The sequence below is a fragment of the Panulirus ornatus genome, chromosome 17 (genome assembly GCF_036320965.1).
Source record: "Panulirus ornatus isolate Po-2019 chromosome 17, ASM3632096v1, whole genome shotgun sequence".
Classification (NCBI taxonomy): domain Eukaryota; kingdom Metazoa; phylum Arthropoda; class Malacostraca; order Decapoda; family Palinuridae; genus Panulirus; species Panulirus ornatus.
Window position 1 is genome coordinate 29,207,332 of NC_092240.1, and position 21,102 is coordinate 29,228,433.

A 21,102-nucleotide genomic window follows, 5' to 3' on the forward strand; every position below is an offset into this window, starting at 1 on the left:
CATTTATTACCTAACTAATCAATCAAGTTTTTGATAACAGTTTCTTAATCAGCAGACATAAAAGTATGTCTTGTGAGATTTTCAATAAAATCGAAGGTGTTCAAAAAAGTCATAAATAATTGAGTGATTCTGTTAGACATTTTGGTGGGATTTTGTTAAAATTTTAAACCTTTTCAGATTTCCATGAAAATCTTAGATGTTATTTCTTATGCTGAATAATAATTTGAAGTGAATTTTTTTTTTTTTTTTTTTTTTTTTTTTTTTTTTTTTTGTCGGTCTCCTGCATTTGCGAGGTAGCGCAAGGAAACAGACGAAAGAAATAGCCCAACCCACTCCCATACTCATGTATATACATACGTCCACACATGCAAATATACATACCTACACAGCTTTCCATGGTTTACCCCAGACGCTTCACATGCCCCAATTCAATCCACTGACAGCACGTCAACCCCAGTATACCACATCGCTCCAATTCACTCTATTCCTTGCCCTCCTTTCACCCTCCTGCATGTTCAGGCCCCGATCACACAAAATCTTTTTCACTCCATCTTTCCACCTCCAATTTGGTCTCCCTCTTCTCCTCATTCCCTCCACCTCCGACACATATATCCTCTTGGTCAATCTTTCCTCACTCATTCTCTCCATGTGCCCAAACCATTTCAAAACACCTCTTCTGCTCTCTCAACCACGCTCTTTTTATTTCCACACATCTCTCTTACCCTTACGTTACTTACTCGATCAAACCACCTCACACCACACATTGTCCTCAAACATCTCATTTCCAGCACATCCATCCTCCTGCGCACAACTCTATCCATAGCCCACGCCTCGCAACCATACAACATTGTTGGAACCACTATTCCTTCAAACATACCCATTTTTGCTTTCCAAGATAATGTTCTCGACTTCCACACATTCTTCAAGGCTCCCAGAATTTTCGCCCCCTCTCCCACCCTATGATCCACTTCCGCTTCCATGTTTCCATCCGCTGCCAGATCCACTCCCAGATATCTAAAACACTTCACTTCCTCCAGTTTTTCTCCATTCAAACTCACCTCCCAATTGACTTGACCCTCAACCCTACTGTACCTAATAACCTTGCTCTTATTCACATTTACTCTTAACTTTCTTCTTTCACACACTTTACCAAACTCAGTCACCAGCTTCTGCAGTTTCTCACATGAATCAGCCACCAGCGCTGTATCATCAGTGAACAACAACTGACTCACTTCCCAAGCTCTCTCATCCCCAACAGACTTCATACTTGCCCCTCTTTCCAAAACTCTTGCATTCACCTCCCTAATAACCCCATCCATAAACAAATTAAACAACCATGGAGACATCACACACCCCTGCCGCAAACCTACATTCACTGAGAACCAATCACTTTCCTCTCTTCCTACACGTACACATGCCTTACATCCTCGATAAAAACTTTTCACTGCTTCTAACAACTTTCCTCCCACACCATATATTCTTAATACCTTCCACAGAGCATCTCTATCAACTCTATCATATGCCTTCTCCAGATCCATAAATGCTACATACAAATCCATTTGCTTTTCTAAGTATTTCTCACATACATTCTTCAAAGCAAACACCTGATCCACACATCCTCTACCACTTCTGAAACCACACTGCTCTTCCCCAATCTGATGCTCTGTACATGCCTTCACCCTCTCAATCAATACCCTCCCATATAATTTACCAGGAATACTCAACAAACTTATACCTCTGTAATTTGAGCACTCACTCTTATCCCCTTTGCCTTTGTACAATGGCACTATGCACGCATTCCGCCAATCCTCAGGCACCTCACCGTGAGTCATACATACATTAAATAACCTGACCAACCAGTCAACAATATTTCTATTTATTAATATTTTCCATATTAGCTAAAGGATGTTAAGGTAGTCAACATTCATTAGCACATTGAATAATAAACAAAAACAATTTTTTGACACAGATTCGCATTCAACATGCTTAACAGTATATACAGTGATAAACAAAATCCAAAATATCAAAGACAAAAAATAATGAAAATGGCACCTTTTTGGTCTACATTTTGCTGGTATTTTCTTAAAATCTTTATTTTTTTCAGATTTGCAGAAAAATCTTGTTTTAGGCGTTACTTCTCATGTCATACAAGAATTTGGAGTGAAAAAGTAATTTCCTAATGTTTTTCATATTAATTAGCCACAAAATATTAAAGATAACCTTAAGATAGTTTGGCCTAAATACTCAACATTAAAATAAGTTTTTTACAACAGTTTCTTATTCAGCATGCATAATAGTATCTATGGTAAGATTTTGAATAAAATTGAAGATATCAAAAAAAATCTTGAAAAACTGACCAATTTTGTTTGACCTTTTGGAGGAATTTGGGAATTTTCACCTTTTTCAGATTTGCATGAAATTCTCAGATGTTATTTCTTATGCTGAATAAGAAGTTGTAGTGAGATAATTCCATTTATTAATATTCTCCATATTGATTAGCTGAAGAATGTTTAGATAATTAACCTTAACATTCATTAGTATATTACTCAAATAATTAACCTAAATGTAAGTTTTTTCAAACAGATTTGCAATCAGCATGCTTAATAGCATCTTTGATGATATTTTGATCAGTATCCGAGTTGTTAAAAAAGTAATGCAAAAATGAAGCCATTTTGCTTGACATTTTAGTGGGATATCCTTGAATTTTGCAACTTTTTCAGATTTGCATGAAAATCTCATTGTATATGTTATTTCTTATGCTGATTAAGAATTTTGAGTGAAAAATCCATTTTCTGATATTTTCCATACTGACATGGGTTAATTACCTTGACATTAGCTAATTACTTGACTAATCAACCTAAACATAAATTTTTGACAAGACCTTCGCATTCAGCATGTTTGATATCATCTATGGTTAGATTTTGAAAAGAATCCAAGAAGGTAATAAAGTCATAAAAATTGGATCAATTTGTTGGACGTTTTGTTTAAATTTTCAAGTGTTTTAGATCATGAAAATTTCATTATAGGTGTTCTTCCGTATGCCAAAAAAACACTTTGTAGTGAAAAACTCCATTTCCTGAATGATGAGATGTTTAACCTTAAAATCCGTTAACTAATTATTTGACTGAAAAATCCAAGATGCTCAAAAAATCATGGAAAATTGAGCCATGTTTGACATTTTGGTCGGAATTAGTTGAAATTTTAAACTTTTTCAGATTCGCTCGAAAGTCACATTCAGATGTTACTCCTTATGCTGAATAAGAATTTGGAGTGAGAAATCCATTTCCCAATATTTTCCATAATAACATGAGGTAATTACTGTAACATTCATTAGGTAATTGCTCTACTAATTAAACGTAAGTTTTTGACAACAGATTCGAATTCAGCATGCTTAATAATATCAAAGGTGAAATTATGAGCAATATCCAAGATGTTCAAAGAATCATGAAAACTGATTTTTTTCTTTTTAGATTTTGGTGAGATTTTGTTGAAATTTTCAATTTTTTTTTTGAATTTGCATGAAAATCTCATTATAGGTGTTATTCCACATGCTGAAAAAGAATTCAAAGTAAAACGATCCCATTTCCTAGTATTTTCCACATTAATTAGCTAATGAATGTTAAGATAAGTTTAATATCCATTAGCTAATTACTCGACCAATTAAGCTAAACATACGTTTTTGACAACAGTTTCTTATTCAGCATACTCAACATCATCTATGGTGAGATTTTGAATAGAATCCATGACGTTCACAAAAAATTATGAAAAAATTGAGCTATTTGCTCAATTTTTCATGATTTTTTGGATTCTATTCAAAATCTAACCATGGATAATTTTGAGCATGCTGAATGAGAAACTGTTGACAAAAACATGTTTAGCTTAATTGGTCAAAAATTAGCTAATGGATGTTAAGCTTAATTATCTCAACATTCATTAGCTAATCAATGTGGAAAATACTAGAAAGTGGGATCATTTTACTTTGAATTCTTTTTCAGCATATGGAATAACACCTATAATGAGATTTTCATACAAATCTAAAAAACTGAAGATTTCTACAAAATCCACCAAAATAACAAATAGCTATTTTGCTGGGATTTTGTTGAAAATTTCAACTTTTTCAAATTTGCATGAAAATTTCAGATAGTAGCTATGATGATATTTTGAGCAAAATCCAAGAAGTTAAACAAATAATGAAATTGGTGCCATTCTGCTTGACATTTTTGTGGGATTTTGTTGAAATTTGCAACTTTTTCAGATGTGCATGAAAATTTCATATCAGAGGTTATACTTTATGCTGATTAAGAATTTGCAGTGAAAAACATCCGTTTTCTAATATTTTCCCTATTAACACTTGGTACTTAACATTCATGTATGTTTTGGATAACAGATTCATATTCAGCATGCTTAACATTAATTATGGGGAAATTTCGAAAATCCGAGATTTTCAAAAATTCATGGCAAATTGAGCCACTGCGTTAGACATTTTGGTGGGATTTTGTTGAAATTTTCAACTTTTTTAGATATGCATGAAAATTTTATTGTAGGTATCATTACCTGAGAATACTAAATATGATACACCAGTTAAAAAAAGTATCATGTAATGCTCAAATCTGACTATGGAAAATAAGGAAGTTAAGGCAATACATTCATTAAAACTACACAGAGTCTATGGTAACATAGACTGGGAAATAGAGTTCAGTAGCCAGGAGCAGAGGGCTGGAAACCCTCCCATTCTTATATTACAATTTCCAAAGGAAGAAACAGAAGGAGTCAAGCAGGAAATACTCACCTCAATGTGTTTGGTGTAAGCAAGAGGAGAGGAAAAGAGAGATAGGTAGTATGTATGATGAAAGAAACCTGGAGGTTCTGGCTCTGAGTAAAATGAAGCTCAAGGGTAAAGAAGAATGGTTTGGAAATGTCTTACGAGTAAATTCAGGGATTGGTGAGAGGATAAGAACTAAGGAAGTAGTGCTACTCCTGAAGCAGGAGCTGTGGGAGTGTGTGACAGAGTGCAAGGAAGTAAATTCTAGACTGATGCAGGTAAAACTGAAAGTGGATGGCAAGAGATGGGTGATTATTTGTGCTTATGCACCTGGTCATGAGAAGAAAGATTATGAGAGGCAAGTGTTTTGGGAGCAGCTGAGTGAGTGTGTTAGTAGTTTTGGTGTAAGAGACCAGGAATTAGTGATGGGTGATTTAAATGCAAAGGCGAGTAATTTGGCAGTTGAGAGTAAAATGGGTGTGCATGGGGTATTCAGTGTTGTGAATAAAAATGGTGAAGAGCTAGTGATTTATGTGCTGAAAAAAGACTGGTAAATGGGAATATCTGGTTTAAAAAGAGATATATACACAAGTATACATATGCATATGAGTATTCCTGGTAAATTATATGGGAGGGTATTGATTGAGAGGGTGAAGGCATGTACAGAGCATCAGATTGGGGAAGAGCAGTGTGGTTTCAGAAGTGGTAGAGGATGTGTGGATCAGGTGTTTGCTTTGAAGAATGTATGTGAGAAATATTTAGAAAAGCAAATGGATTTGTATGTAGCATTTATGGATCTGGAGAAGGCATATGATAGAGTTGATAGAGATGCTCTGTGGAAGGTATTAAGAATATACGGTGTGGGAGGCAAGTTGTTAGAAGCAGTGAAAAGTTTTTATCGAGGATGTAAGGCATGTGTACGTGTAGGAAGAGAGGAAAGTGATTGGTTCTCAGTGAATGTAGGTTTGCGGCAGGGGTGTGTGATGTCTCCATGGTTGTTTAATTTGTTTATGGATGGGGTTGTTAGGGAGGTGAATGCAAGAGTTTTGGAAAGAGGGGCAAGTATGAAGTCTGTGGGATGAGAGAGCTTGGAAGTGAGTCAGTTGTTGTTCGCTGATGACACAGCGCTGGTGGCTGATTCATGTGAGAAACTGCAGAAGCTGGTGACTGAGTTTGGTAAAGTGTGTGAAAGAAGAAAGTTAAGAGTAAATGTGAATAAGAGCAAGGTTATTAGGTACAGTAGGGTTGAGGGTCAAGTCGATTGGGAGGTGAGTTTGAATGGAGAAAAACTGGAGGAAGTAAAGTGTTTTAGATATCTGGGAGTGGATCTGGCAGTGGATGGAACCATGGAAGCGGAAGTGAATCATAGGGTGGGGGAGGGGGCGAAAATCCTGGGAGCCTTGAAGAATGTGTGGAAGTCGAGAACATTATCTCGGAAAGCAAAAATGGGTATGTTTGAAGGAATAGTGGTTCCAACAATGTTGTATGGTTGTGAGGCGTGGGCTATGGATATAGTTGTGCGCAGGAGGGTGGATGTGCTGGAAATGAGATGTTTGAGGACAATGTGTGGTGTGAGGTGGTTTGATCGAGTAAGTAATGTAAGGGTAAGAGAGATGTGTGGAAATAAAAAGAGCGCGGTTGAGAGAGCAGAAGAGGGTGTTTTGAAATGGTTTGGGCACATGGAGAGAATGAGTGAGGAAAGATTGACCAAGAGGATATATGTGTCGGAGGTGGGGGGAACGAGGAGAAGTGGGAGACCAAATTGGAGGTGGAAAGAAGGAGTGAAAAAGATTTTGTGTGATCGGGGCCTGAACATGCAGGAGGGTGAAAGGAGGGCAAGGAATAGAGTGAATTGGATCGATGTGGTATACCGGGGTTGACGTGCTGTCAGTGGATTGAATCAGGGCATGTGAAGTGTCTGGGGTAAACCATGGAAAGTTGTGTGGGGCCTGGATGTGGAAAGGGAGCTGTAGTTTCGGGCATTATTGCGTGGCAGCTAGAGACTGAGTGTGAACGAATGGGGCCTTTGTTTTTTCCTAGTGCTACCTCGCACATATGAGGGGGGAGGGGGATGGTATTCCATGTGTGGCGAGGTGGTGATGGGAGTGAATGGGGGCAGTGTGAATTGTGTGCATGGGTATATGTGTATGTGTCTGTGTATGTATATATATGTGTACATTGAGATGTATAGGTATGTATATTTGCGTGTGTGGACGTGTGTGTGTATACATTGTGTATGGGGGTGGATTGGGCCATTTCTTTCGTCTGTTTCCTTGCGCTACCTCGCAAAAGTGGGAGACAGCGACAAAGCAAAATAAATAAATAATAAAAAATAATCATTCCTTTTGCTGAACATAATTTGCAGTAAAAATATTCCATTTCCTAATATTTTCCATATTAGCTGATGAATGGTATGATAATTAAAACATCTGTTAGCTAAGTAGTTGATTAATCAACCTAGACGTAAGTTTTTGACAACAGTTTCTCATTCAGCATACTTGGAAATATCTCTAGTGAGAATTTGAACAAAACTCAAGATGTTGAAAAAAAAATCAAGGAAAATTGGGCTATCTTGTTTGACATTTTGCTGGGATTTTGTTGAAATTTCAACTTATTCAGATCTGCATGAAAATCATAATGTAGATGTTATTCCTTATGCTGAAAAATCCACATTTTCTAATATTTTCTATAATAACACGAGTTGATTACTATAACCTTCATTCGGTAATTAGTTGAGTAATTAACCTAAATGTAAGTTTTTAAACAGATTCACATTCAGCATGGTTAATAATATCTATGGTGAAATTGTAAGCAAAATGCAAGATGTTGAAAAAAATAAAATAAGGAAAAAGTGAGCTATTGTGTTTGATATTTTGTTTTTTAGATTTGTATGACAATCTCATTATAGGTGCTATTCCATATGCCAAAAAAGTGTTTGGAGTGAAATAATTCCATTTCCTGATAATTTCCATATTGGCTAAGGTATGTTAAGATAATTGACCTTATAACATCATTAGCTATTCACATGACTAATTATGCTTAACAAATTTACATGACTAATTATGCTTAACAAATTTTGATAATAGATTCTTACTCATAAAGCTTCAAAGTACCTATGGTTAGATTTTGAACAAATTCCAAGATGTTCAGAAAAATCATGGAAAATTGAACCATTTTGTTTGACATTTTGGTGGGATTTTCTTGAAGTTTGCAACTTTTTCAGATTTACGTGAAAAGCACATTCTAAATGTTATTACTTGGAGTGAAATAACTCTATTTTCTAATATTTCTCAACACAAGATAATTACTTAAAAATTGATTAGGAAATAACTTGACTAATTAAGCTAAACATAAGTTTTTGACAAGAGATTTACATTCAGGATGCTTGATAATATATATGGTGAATTATGAACAAAACCCAAGATATTTAGAAAAAATATGAAAACTTGAGCCATTGCATTTGACATTTTGGTGGGATATTGTTGAAATATTCAAGTTTTTCAGACTTGCATGAAAATCTCAATATCCATTTTATTCCTCATGCTGAACAAGAAGTTGGTGTGAAAAACCCCATTTCCTGTTTTCATCCATATTTGTTAGCAAATGAACGTTGAGGTAAATAGCCTTAACATTCATTAGCTATTTATTTGACTAATCAACCTAAATGTAGGTTTTTGACAACAGATTCTTATTCATAATGCTTAATAGGTATTTATGGTGAGATTTTGAACAAAATCCAAGATGTTCAAAAATCATGAACGATTGAGATATTTTCTGACATTTTGGTGGGATTGTTGAAATTTGCATCTTTTTCAGATTTGCATGAAAATCACGTAATTGTTATTCCTTATATATGGCGAATAAAGAATATGGATGAAAAATTCCATTTTCTAATATTTTTTATATTGACAAGGATTAAATATTTCAACATTCTTTTGCTAATTACCTGACTAATTAAACTAAATGTAAGGTTTTGACAACAGATTTGCATTCAGCGTGCTTAACAGTATCTATCTATGATGATATTTTGAACAAAATCCAAGATGTTAAGAAATTAATGAAATGGCACCATTTTGGTGGGATTTTTTTTATTTTTTGATAATTGCAGCTTTTACAGATGTGGATGAAAATTTCACTGTAGATGTTATTCCTTATGCTGATTAAGAATTTGGAGTGAAAAATCTGTTTTCTAATATATTCCCTATTGACACTTGGATTGATTACCTTAACATTCATTAGCTAATTTCTTGATTAATCAAACTAAACGTAAATTGTTGATAACATTCGCAATTACCATGCTTAATATAATCTACGGTGAAATCATAAATTTCCAAAATGTTCAGAAAATGACTGGAAATTGAGCCATTGCATTTGACTAAAATATTTTAATGGGATTTTGTTGAAAATTTCAACTTCTTTAGATGTGCATGAACATTTCACTATAGATATCCTTCTCACTGTAAAAGAATTTAGAGTGAAGAAATTACATTTCCTAAAATTTTCCACATTAGCTAAGGAATGTTAAGATGTTTAACCTCAAAATCCATTAGCTATTTGACTAGCTAATTACTTGGCTAATTAAACTAAACAAGTTTTTCACAAGTTTCTTTTTCAGCATGCTTGAAAATATCTATGGTGTGATTTTGAAGAAAAGCCAAGATATTCAAAAATTATGGAATATTGAGCCATCTCTTTTTTTTTTGTTGAAATTTTCAACTTTTCACATTTGCATGAAAATCACAACGTAGATGTTATTCCTTATGCTGAATAAGAATTTGGAGTGAAAAAAACCCATTTTCTAATATTTTCCATAATAACACATATTTTCAATAATTTAAGAATATTTTTATGATACACATGAATTGATGTATATGACTGTATTTATATATATATATATATATATATATATATATATATATATATATATATATATATATATATATACATGTGTATATATATATATACATGTGTATGGGGGGGGGGGTTGGGCCATTTCTTTCGTCTGTTTCCTTGCGCTACCTCGCAAACGCGGGAGACAGCGACAAAGTATAAAAAAAAAAAAAAAAAAAAAAAATATATATATTTTTTTTTTTTTTTATACTTTGTTGCTGTCTCCCGCGTTTGCGAGGTAGCGCAAGGAAACAGACGAAAGAAATGGCCCAACCCCCCCATACACATGTACATACACACGTCCACAAACGCAAATATACATACCTACACAGCTTTCCATGGTTTACCCCAGACGCTTCACATGCCTTGATTCAATCCACTGACAGCACGTCAACCCCTGTATACCACATCGCTCCAATTCACTCTATTCCTTGCCCTCCTTTCACCCTCCTGCATGTTCAGGCCCCGATCACACAAAATCTTTTTCACTCCATCTTTCCACCTCCAATTTGGTCTCCCTCTTCTCCTCGTTCCCTCCACCTCCGACACATATATCCTCTTGGTCAATCTTTCCTCACTCATTCTCTCCATGTGCCCAAACCATTTCAAAACACCCTCTTCTGCTCTCTCAACCACGCTCTTTTTATTTCCACACATCTCTCTTACCCTTACGTTACTTACTCGATCAAACCACCTCACACCACACATTTTCCTCAAACATCTCATTTCCAGCACATCCATCCTCCTGCGCACATCTCTATCCATAGCCCACGTCTCGCAACCATACAACATTGTTGGAACCACTATTCCTTCAAACATACCCATTTTTGCTTTCCGAGATAATGTTCTCGACTTCCACACATTTTTCAAGGCTCCCAAAATTTTCGCCCCCTCCCCCACCCTATGATCCACTTCCGCTTCCATGGTTCCATCCGCTGACAGATCCACTCCCAGATATCTAAAACACTTCACTTCCTCCAGTTTTTCTCCATTCAAACTCACCTCCCAATTGACTTGACCCTCACCCCTACTGTACCTAATAACCTTGCTCTTATTCACATTTACTCTTAACTTTCTTCTTCCACACACTTTACCAAACTCAGTCACCAGCTTCTGCAGTTTCTCACATGAATCAGCCACCAGCGCTGTATCATCAGCGAACAACAACTGACTCACTTCCCAAGCTCTCTCATCCCCAACAGACTTCATACTTGCCCCTCTTTCCAGGACTCTTGCATTTACCTCCCTAACAACCCCATCCATAAACAATTTAAACAACCATGGAGACATCACACACACCTGCCGCAAACCTACATTCACTGAGAACCAATCACTTTCCTCTCTTCCTACACGTACACATGCCTTACATCCTCGATAAAAACTTTTCACTGCTTCTAACAACTTGCCTCCCACACCATATATTCTTAATACCTTCCACAGAGCATCTCTATCAACTCTATCATATGCCTTCTCCAGATCCATAAATGCTACATACAAATCCATTTGCTTTTCTAAGTATTTCTCACATACATTCTTCAAAGCAAACACCTGATCCACACATCCTCTACCACTTCTGAAACCGCACTGCTCTTCCCCAATCTGATGCTCTGTACATGCCTTCACCCTCTCAATCAATACCCTCCCATATAATTTACCAGGAATACTCAACAAACTTATACCTCTGTAATTTGAGCACTCACTCTTATCCCCTTTGCCTTTGTACAATGGCACTATGCACGCTTTCTGCCAATCCTCAGGGACCTCACCATGAGTCATACATACATTAAATAACCTTACCAACCAGTCAACAATACAGTCACCCCCTTTTTTAATAAATTGCACTGCAATACCATCCAAATCTGCTGCCTTGCCGGCTTTCATCTTCCGCAAAGCTTTTACTACCTCTTCTCTGTTTACCAAATCATTTTCCCTAACCCTCTCACTTTGCACACCACCTCGACCAAAACACCCTATATCTGCCACTCTGTCATCAGACACATTCAACAAACCTTCAAAATACTCATTCCATCTCCTTCTCACATCACCGCTACTTGTTATCAACTCCCCATTTACGCCCTTCACTGAAGTTCCCATTTGCTCCCTTGTCTTACGCACCCTATTTACCTCCTTCCAGAACATCTTTTTATTCTCCCTAAAATTTACTGATAGTCTCTCACCCCAACTCTCATTTGCCCTTTTTTTCACACATACATATATATATATATATGTATGTGTGTGTATATATGTATGTATATGTGTGTGTATATATATATATATATATATATATATATATATATATATATATATATATATATATATATATATATATATATATATTTATTCTATTTTTATTATACTTTGTCGCTGTCTCCCGCGTTTGCGAGGTAGCACAAGGAAACAGACGAAAGAAATGGCCCAACCCCCCCCCATACACATGTATATACATACGTCCACACACGCAAATATACATACCTACACAGCTTTCCATGGTTTACCCCAGACGCTTCACATGCCTTGCTTCAATCCACTGACAGCACGTCAACCCCAGTATACCACATCGCTCCAATTCACTCTATTCCTTGCCCTCCTTTCACCCTCCTGCATGTTCAGGCCCCGATCACACAAAATCTTTTTCACTCCATCTTTCCACCTCCAATTTGGTCTCCCTCTTCTCCTTGTTCCCTCCACCTCCGACACATATATCCTCTTGGTCAATCTTTCCTCACTCATCCTCTCCATGTGCCCAAACCACTTCAAAACACCCTCTTCTGCTCTCTCAACCACGCTCTTTTTATTTCCACACATCTCTCTTACCCTTACGTTACTCACTCGATCAAACCACCTCACACCACACATTGTCCTCAAACATCTCATTTCCAGCACATCCATCCTCCTGCGCACAACTCTATCCATAGCCCACGCCTCGCAACCATACAACATTGTTGGAACCACTATTCCTTCAAACATACCCATTTTTGCTTTCCGAGATAATGTTCTCGACTTCCACACATTCTTCAAGGCCCCCAGGATTTTCGCCCCCTCCCCCACCCTATGATCCACTTCCGCTTCCATGGTTCCATCCGCTGCCAGATCCACTCCCAGATATCTAAAACACTTCACTTCCTCCAGTTTTTCTCCATTCAAACTCACCTCCCAATTGACTTGACCCTCAACCCTACTGTACCTAATAACCTTGCTCTTATTCACATTTACTCTTAACTTTCTTCTTCCACACACTTTTCCAAACTTAGTCACCAGCTTCTGCAGTTTCTCACATGAATCAGCCACCAGTGCTATATCATCAGCGAACAACAACTGACTCACTTCCCAAGCTCTCATCCCCAACAGACTTCATACTTGCCCCTCTTTCCAAAACTCTTGCATTTACCTCCCTAACAACCCCATCCATAAACAAATTAAACAACCATGGAGACATCACACACCCCTGCCGCAAACCTACATTCACTGAGAACCAATCACTTTCCTCTCTTCCTACACGTACACATGCCTTACATCCTCGATAAAAACTTTTCACTGCTTCTGACAACTTTCCTCCCACACCATATATTCTTAATACCTTCCACAGAGCATCTCTATCAACTCTATCATATGCCTTCTCCAGATCCATAAATGCTACATACAAATCCATTTGCTTTTCTAAGTATTTCTCACATACATTCTTCAAAGCAAACACCTGATCCACACATCCTCTACCACTTCTGAAACCACACTGCTCTTCCCCAATCTGATGCTCTGTACATGCCTTCACCCTCTCAATCAATACCCTCCCATATAATTTACCAGGAATACTCAACAAACTTATACCTCTGTAATTTGAGCACTCACTCTTATCCCCTTTGCCTTTGTACAATGGCACTATGCACGCATGCCGCCAATCCTCAGGCACCTCACCATGAGTCATACATACATTAATTAACCTTACCAACCAGTCAACAATAGTCACCCCCTTTTTTAATAAATTCCACTGCAATACCATCCAAACCTGCTGCCGTGCCGGCTTTCATCTTCCGCAAAGCTTTCACTACCTCTTCTCTGTTTACCAAATCATTTTCCCTAACCCTCTCACTTTGCACACCACCTCGACCAACACCCTATATCTGCCACTCTATCATCAAACACATTCAACAAACCTTCAAAATACTCACTCCATCTCCTTCTCACATCACCACTACTTGTTTTCACCTCCCCATTTGCGCCCTTCACTGAAGTTCCCATTTGCTCCCTTGTCTTACGCACTTTATTTACCTCCTTCCAGAACATCTTTTTATTCTCCCTAAAATTTAATGATACTCTCTCACCCCAACTCTCATTTGCCCTTTTTTTCACCTCTTGCACCTTTCTCTTGACCTCCTGTCTCTTTCTTTTATACATCTCCCACTCAATTGCATTTTTTCCCTGCAAAAATCGTCCAAATGCCTCTCTCTTCTCTTTCACTAATACTCTTACTTCTTCATCCCACCACTCACTACCCTTTCTAATCAACCCACCTCCCACTCTTCTCATGCCACAAGCATCTTTTGCGCAATCCATCACTGATTCCCTAAATACATCTCATTCCTCCCCCACTCCCCTTACTTCATTGTTCTCACCTTTTTCCATTCTGTACTCAGTCTCTCCTGGTACTTCCTCACACAGGTCTCCTTCTCAAGCTCACTTACTCTCACCACCCTCTTCACCCCAACATTCACTCTTCTTTTCTGAAAACCCATACAAATCTTCACCTTAGCCTCCACAAGATAATGATCAGACATCCCTCCAGTTGCACCTCTCAGCACATTAACATCCAAAAGTCTCTCTTTCGCACGCCTGTCAATTAACACGTAATCCAATAACGCTCTCTGGCCATCTCTCCTACTTACATAAGTATACTTATGTATATCTCGCTTTTTAAACCAGGTATTCCCAATCATCAGTCCTTTTTCAGCACATAAATCTACAAGCTCTTCACCATTTCCATTTACAACACTGAACACCCCATGTATACCAATTATTCCCTCAACTGCCACATTACTCACCTTTGCATTCAAATCACCCATCACTATGACCCGGTCTCGTGCATCAAAACCACTAACACACTCATTCAGCTGCTCCCAAAACACTTGCCTCTCTTGATCTTTCTTCTCATGCCCAGGTGCATATGCACCAATAATCACCCACCTCTCTCCATCAACTTTCAGTTTTACCCATATTAATTGAGAATTTACTTTCTTACACTCTATCACATACTCCCACAACTCCTGTTTCAGGAGTATTGCTACTCCTTCCCTTGCTCTTGTCCTCTCACTAACCCCTGACTTTACTCCCCAGACATTCCCAAACCACTCTTCCCCTTTACCCTTGAGCTTCGTTTCACTCAGAGCCAAAACATCCAGGTGAATTTCCTCAAACATACTACCTATCTCTCCTTTTTTCACATCTTGGTTACATCCACACACATTTAGACACCCCAGTCTGAGCCTTCGAGGAGGATGAGCACTCTCTGCGTGACTCCTTCTTCTGTTCCCCATTTTAGAAAGTTAAAATACAAGGAGGGGAGGATTTCTGGCCCCCTGCTCCCGTCCCCTCTAGTCGCCTTCTACGACACATGAGGAATGCGTGGGAAGTATTCTTTCTCCCCTATCCCCAGGCTCAGAGTGGGGTGCCTAAATGTGTGTGGATGTAACCAAGATGTGAAAAAAGGAGAGATAGGTAGTATGTTTGAGGAAAGGAACCTGGATGTTTTGGCTCTGAGTGAAATGAAGCTCAAGGGTAAAGGGGAAGAGTGGTTTGGGAATGTCTGGGGAGTAAAGTCAGGGGTTAGTGAGAGGACAAGAGCAAGGGAAGGAGTAGCACTACTGAAACAGGAGTTGTGGGAGTATGTGATAGAATGTAAGAAAGTAAATTCTCGATTAATATGGGTAAAACTGAAAGTTGATGGAGAGAGATGGGTGATTGTTGGTACATATGCACCTGGGCATAAGAAAGATCATGAGAGGCAAGTGTTATGGGAGCAGCTGAATGAGTGTGTTAGTGGTTTTGATGCACAAGACTGGGTTATATTGATGGGTGATTTGAATGCAAAGGTGAGTAATGTGGCAGTTGAGGGAATAATTGGTATACATGGGGTGTTCAGTGTTGTAAATGGAAATGGTGAAGAGCTTGTAGATTTATGTGCTGAAAAAGGACTGGTGATTGGGAATACCTGGTTTAAAAAGCGAGATATACATAAGTATACGTATGTAAGTAGGAGAGATGGCCAGAGAGCGTTATTGGATTATGTGTTAATTGACAGGCGTGCGAAAGAGAGACTTTTGGATGTTAATGTGCTGAGAGGTGCAACTGGAGGGATGTCTGATCATTATCTTGTGGAGGCGAAGGTGAAGATTTGTATGGGTTTTCAGAAAAGAATAGAGAATGTTGTGGTGAAGAGGGTGGTGAGAGTAAGTGAGCTTGGGAAGGAGACCTGTGTGAGGTAGTACCAGGAGAGACTGAGTACAGAATGGAAAAAGGTGAGAACAAAGGAGGTAAGGGGAGTGGGGGAGGAATGGGATGTATTTTGGGAAGCAGTGATGGTTTGCGCAAAAGATGCTTGTGGCATGAGAAGCGTGGGAGGTGGGTTGATTAGAAAGGATAGTGAGTGGTGGGATGAAGAAGTAAGCTTATTAGTAAAAGAGAAGAGAGAGGCATTTGGATGATTTTTGCAGGGAAAAAATGCAAATGAGTGGGAGATTTTGTTGAAAAATTCAACATTTTTTTTCATTTGCACAAAAATCACATTGTTGTACGCTGAATAAGAATCTGGAGTGAAAAAAATTCCATTTTCTATTATTTTCCATGCTAACACGAGTAAACTGCCTTAACGTTGATTAATAGTACTAAAGGGGAGATTTTGAAGAAAACCCAAGATGTTCAGAAATCTTGAAAAAAATTCAGGTATTTTGCTTGACATTTCACAGGGAGTTTGGTGAAATTTTTAACTTCTTTAGATTTGCTTGAAATTCTCTAATATTATAAATGTTATTCCTTATGCTGAATTAGAATTTTGAATGAAAAAAAATACACTTTCTATTATTTGCCATATCAACAAATAGGTTAATGAGCTTAATATTACATATTTACATGTATGATTAACACAATTGTATGTTTCTGATAATGAATTCTCATTCAGCATGCCTAATAGTACCTATTGGGATTCTCTTAACAGAATCAAAGATGCTTGAAATGTTAAAAAACCTGGTATTTTGCTTGACATTTTGGTGGGATTCTTGTGATTTTTTAAATTCAGATTGGCATGAAAATCTCATGCTGAATAAGAATTTCGAGTGAAAAAATTCCATTCTACATTATCATTCATATCAACATGGGTTAATTTCCATAACATTCATTAGCTAATTACTTCACTAATTAAGCTAAATCTAAGTTTTTGACAACAGATTCTCATTTAGCATCCTTAATAGTACCAATAGGAAGATTGTGAACGAAATCCAAGACGTAAAAAAAAAAGAAATCATGTATTTTGCTTGTCATTTTGGAGGGATTTTGCATGAAATTCTCATTATAGATGTTATTCCTCACGCTGAAGAAGAATTTTGAGTGACAAGATTCCATTTCATAATATATTCATATTAACAGTTGGGTTAACTAACATAATATTTATCAGCAAATTACTTGACTAAATTTACCCAGTTGTAGGTTTTTGACAACAGATTCTCATGCAGCATGCTTAATTGTAGCTAAGGGAAGATTTTGAACAGAACCCAAGATGCTCAAAAAGAAATAAAAAATTCATTCTGCTGGAGATCTGGGTGGGATTTTTTCATGAAATTTTCAACTTCTTCAGATTTACATGAAAATCTCATTTATAGATCTTATTCCTTATGCTGAATATGAATATCAAGTGAGAAAATTGTTTCCTAATATTTTCCATATTAAAACGGACAAATTGCCTAAACATTCATTTGCTATTTACTTTACTAATTAACCTAAATGTAAGTTTTTGACAACAGATTTTGTGAAATTTTCAACTTTTTCAGATTTACATGAAATTCTCATCATGAATGTTATTCCTTATGCTGAATTAGAATTCCAGTGAAAAAAAAAAATTTCATATTAATTTCCATATTGACAATTGGGTTGATTATTTACTTTAATATTCATTGACTGAATGGATTGAATCCCTCACGTTCTCCATTTTCAATTATTTAGAGCAAATTATCTCCCACCCAACCCATATTCCTGACCGCTTTGATCACTCTCCTATTATTCTGGATTTGATTTTCACCTCTAGTACATCCTGCTGTTAATACACAATCTCGCCCCAAATTGGTTAATCTGATCACACTTTCATGAATGTATCTATTCTAACAGCACCTCACTCTCCAGCAGCCCCTTTGAAGTGTAAATACTGGCACCTCAACAAAGTTGACTGGATTAACTTACGTAACTTCTTTTCTGACTTTCCTTGGGTGAATTAGTCTCTTATGTGGTGATGCTTCTGTCTTAGCCAAACGCACAGCAGAGGTTATTGTTGCGGGAATGCAAGCATTTATCCATTCTTCCTCCAAGACGACCTCTTCATCCAGTCCATGGTTCAACCGTTCTTGTTTGTTGGGTTTTACGGTCTTCGACCTATGAGGAAGGTCATTAGGCCTGCAACCCTATTTAATGTATGACTGAGGTCATCATTCCTAAATACCTATTAAAAAAGTATATATGTAATTCTGATATAATAATAATAAAGATAATAATAAAAATAAGTAATGGAAATAAAAGATTTGTGGGTATTGGTCAGACGTGGCGGCAAATACCACCCAATCGGCACAGTATCCACGGTTGCATTTTTACCCAGGAATGCGAAAAGATAGGACAGGTTAGGAACAGGCTTCCACCATGACATGCACACAGAATAGATAGTCGGAGGTCCGCTGACTCAACACCATGGCGCAGATGACCCCGAGGATGACCACATCCTTCCAAAGCCGACCGCCTATTGAATGGACATGTACACCCACCATGTGACCACCCCGAGTAGGAGGAGCTGCACACCAAGCAGACTCCGCCACGAACCACCTTACATCATCTTAAGTCTGTTTCTCTGAAGAAGACCATCAGTTTGTCAATAGTACGTGGGTTATCCCCGATTACGTCTGTTTCTCTGAGGAAGACCATCAGTTTGTCAATAGTACTTGGGTTATCCCCGAGTAAATTAATGATGTTAAAGGAAAAGTTTTTGTTGATGTAATTTAAAAATTTCCTTCTATACAGTTCATAACTCCTGCATTTTAGCAGTAGATGTTCTATTGTTGATGTGTTTGCAGTGTTGGCATACGGGTGGAAAGCTTTTGGTTGTGTAGGGCTGCAGTTGGGTGGTGTACGTACAGTTCATTCTGAGGCGGGCCAGCACGACCTCTTCCCTTCTGTTCTTGCGGTACGAGGTCGGCCACTCCGCCACTTCTTGCTTGTATTTCTTGTTGATGGTCAGGTTGGTCCACTGCCTCTGCCACAGAAGATGGACTGATCTCTTCCCCAACGAAAGGCAGGATCCCAGCTCCCGAGGGATCGGAACGACCTCCTCGAGTCCTGAGGTCGACTTAGCCAAGATGTCTGCCTGCTCATTGCCGTATATATTGCAAAGACCAGGCACCTAGATCAAGATATCTTTTTCACATGAATTTAGTTTATCAATATTGTCCTGTAATTCATAGGACTCTGTATATTAAGAGCCTATTGCTTTAAGAGCACAAAGAGAATCAGAAAAAATTATGGCTTTACTGTGATTTGAATTGATTATATAGTCTATGGCTCGATCAATGGCAAACAATTCAGCGCAAAATACAGATGTATGGTTCGGCAAGCGGTATCTGAGTGCACACTCGATCGACCATACACATCCGTCTTGGAGCCATCATTGTAGAAGTGAGCATACGGTAAGCGATCAATGATGACCTGACGAAAACGCTGTTGTACCTCGCTCTCCGATGTATGTGCTTTTTTGGTTGGTAGCCAGCTCATCTTTATGTTAATCTTTGAACCCTCCCAGGGGGGTAAGGAATTCTTAACGGGCGAGTCCACTTCATTCACTTTGATACCGGAGTTCTCACTGAGGAAGTGTATTCTGACGGCCAGGGGCCTGACGCCTCTGTTGAGCTGTGAATATTCCAGAATGAGGCGACAGGCAGTTGTATTGTTCCTCCTGGCCATCAGGATACCGCATTGTCACGACAGGATCTCACATCTTAGTCGGATAGGAGGTACATGGGTCCCAACTTCCAATCGTGGAACTCTGGTACAGGTTAGGGCTCCAAGACAAAATCGCAAGCTTTTATTCTATATCACATCTAACCTCCTCAGCGTATACTCGCTCGCCGAAGCATACACCTGAGAGCCATAGTCTAATGTAGATCTAATTAGGGACTTGTAAATCATTAGTAAAGATCTGTTGGCTCCCTAGAAGGAACCCGAAAGACATTTAAGAACGTTTAATCTTTTACTGCAATTTGTTACTAGATAGTCAACATGACTTCCAATTAAGTCTTTTATCAAAATTTAAGCCTAGGAATTTAACTGAATTTCGAAATGAGATCGGGTTGTTGTCTAATGTTAAAAGCAAATTCGGGATATCAATTTTTCGCGTCAAAACCACGACACTTTTGTTGGGTGAGAACTTAAATCCCCATTGTAGCGCCCAACGATGAACGGACTCAAGTGCAGCTTGAACCCGCTCAGCCGAAAATTGTGCACTAGGCGAAGAGTGCCATAGCGTACAATCATCAGCATAAAGCGAGTATTTAAGATCTCTCGGGACGGAAGTTGGAGACAGAGTATCATTAATCATAATATTGAATGATGTTGGGCTAAAAATGCTGCCTTGCGGCATCCCATTCTCTTGGACAAATGTGTCCGAAGTGACATCGAGTGCTGTAAGTTTCACAGTAAAAGTTCTATCGTTTAAAAAATTCTTATAAATATGGGTAAATAACCTCTTAAACCAAAAGCATAATGTTTGCTTAAAATTCCGTTTCGCCATGTCATGTCAAAAGCTTTTTCTAAATCTAGAAAGACAGCAACCAAAAAACGCACTATACTAAATGACTCTAGGATAGAATGTTCTAGGTGTATTAAATGATTCAATGTGCCTCTGTTACGACGGAAAGCACACTGTTGATCATTTAATATACCCTTCGATTTTAACAAAAAAGTAGCCTTCTGTTAACCATTCTCTCCATGACCTTACAAATGCAGCTTGTGAGCGCAATAGGTCGAAACGAATTTATATTCGTAAGGTGTCCGGAGCCTTTTGGGATGGGAATGACGTGCAAAGTGCCATGAGTTTGGAAACGTTGGAGACGTCCAAATCTCATTGTACAATGCTAACAGCTTAGTCAGGTTAGCCTGACTAAGGTGCTGGATCATCCCGTAAGTGATCCCGCTGGATTCCGGGCTCGAACCTT

General features: G+C 38.1%; 1 long non-coding RNA gene across 1 annotated transcript in view; it reads right to left on the minus strand.

The window, feature by feature from the left end:
* LOC139754660 (uncharacterized) overlaps positions 1 to 18,277 on the minus strand; it is a 216,704-nt gene extending 198,427 nt beyond the window's left edge. The window contains exon 1 of the long non-coding RNA XR_011713919.1: positions 18,092 to 18,277. This is a non-coding gene — a long non-coding RNA (uncharacterized lncRNA). The remainder of the gene's footprint in view (positions 1 to 18,091) is intronic.
* Positions 18,278 to 21,102: the final 2,825 nt, after the last annotated feature.